This window comes from Mustela nigripes, unplaced genomic scaffold (assembly GCF_022355385.1).
Source record: "Mustela nigripes isolate SB6536 unplaced genomic scaffold, MUSNIG.SB6536 HiC_scaffold_10167, whole genome shotgun sequence".
NCBI classification, from domain to species: Eukaryota; Metazoa; Chordata; class Mammalia; order Carnivora; family Mustelidae; genus Mustela; species Mustela nigripes.
Genome location: NW_026749573.1, coordinates 1 through 1753, shown reverse-complemented (window position 1 = coordinate 1753; position 1753 = coordinate 1). Strand labels below are relative to the sequence as shown.

General features: G+C 52.8%; 1 pseudogene; it reads right to left on the bottom strand.

The window, feature by feature from the left end:
- Positions 1-448: 448 nt before the first annotated feature.
- Positions 449-1748, bottom strand: LOC132009272 (CREB-regulated transcription coactivator 2-like; annotated as a pseudogene).
- Between the last annotated feature and the right edge of the window lie 5 nt (positions 1749-1753).

The window sequence follows — 1753 nt, the reverse complement described above, 5'->3', positions numbered from 1 at the left end:
AGAAGGGGGTGGGATTATGGACATTGGGGAGGGTATGTGCTTTGGTGAGTGCTGTGAAGTGTGTAAACCTGGTGATTCACAGACCTGTACCCCTGGGGATAAAAATATATGTTTATTAAAAATAAAAAATTTTAAAAAAAAAAAAAGAATTCAGTAGTGAAGCCATTTGACCACAAGATTTTCTTTTGAGAGTTTTTTGATTGCTTACTCCATCTCTTGAGTTACAAGTTTTAAGTGTTAGGCCCCCCTATAGTTTCACTGGACCCAACCCTTGTGCAGAATTCAGGGGCCACCAGGACAAACCCCTGACTTTTCCTCATTCTTCAGTGCCCTCATTCAGGTTAGAAAGAGGCTCTGTGGGCAGAGTGGAGTCTCTCCTGACCCAGGGGAATGGAGAAAAGGAAGAGTGATGGGGCAGGGCCAAGAAGAGGGAGGCTGATGAGGTTCCTCACTGCAGATGCTGACTTTGGAATGAGTCCTCCACAACAGGATCACACAGCAAGCCATAGGGTTCACTCAGCATGTGGAATCATTCCAGGCCCAGTGATTCCATGTGCAACAACTCCTCCAGCCCCAACCCCGGCAACAGCCAGGTTGCTGACACCTCAAAGCCAGGCACTCCAGGCAGGGCTGCCTAAATCTCCTTACAATAACTTTGGGAGGACTCTCCTGGGAGGATGATGTTGGGCCCTGAGCCATGGCAGGAACAGAGAGTCAAGTCCTGGTGGTTGAGGGCATGGGGGTCCTGTAGGCCACTAATTGGCCATTTGTCTCCTAAAAATAAAGGCCCCTCAGAAAAGCTGGGGGATCCAACACCAGGCTGGTTGATGGGTTTCCATGCTAAACCGTTCTTGCTGCTGAGACAGAATGTGTGCATGCCAGGGGACAAACAAGTCCTAGCAGCAGTCATCAAAGAGCAAACAGGTTCCCCAGGCTGAAGTCCCTCACTAGCTGATGGTAAATGTCCTGCTCATGCCCATTGAGCTGGGTGGGTATAGTGTCCCACAGTGTGGTGGGCTGCCCAGGGGCTGCCCACCTGAAGGTTACATTGGACAGGCCTGAGAGGACATCGCTAGATGCTATAGAGGCTTTGGGGTAGGTGGCTGGGTGGGCAGAACCAAATTTGGGGGGCTGCATGGGTATGGAGGCAGCCTCTGGTCAGTGGACAATTTGCTGGTATCCAGGAGGACACCCTGAGTGATGCAGGACAAGGCGTGAGACATTGTTGCCAAAAACTTTTTAGGCAGCTGCTCTTGGGTGTCAGCTGGGCCTTTGGGCAAGCTCAGGAGACTGAGGGGCACATGGTGTTGGCGGGAAGGGATTCCAGGGGAAGAAGTTGGGTAAGGGGGGTACATAGCACAGGAGAGGAAGCAGAGGGGCAGGAATTGGAGGATGAGAGAGCCAGAGCACTGAGTGAGGGGTGGCCCAGGGAGGAGGCTGACAGTGAGGGGTGGCTATCAGAGCCTTTACATGGGGATGGGGACTGCTCCAGGAAGCCTAGGGGTTGCGATTGCTCAGGGAAGACCACAGGATGGGTAGCTGAGCAGGGAGTAAAGTCCTGCCTCATCATAGCCCAAACTTGGTCCAGGCACTGGATCCCACTGATCCTGAGGTGGATCATGCTGTGTCTTAATTTGGAGGTACGGATGCCCTCACTCAGGCTGGGGTAGGCTGTCTCCTCAGGGCCCTGGGGGTGGGAAGTGCCAGGGAAAGTGCAGGTTGGTGAGATCAGGTAGGGAGCTTCCTGTGTTCA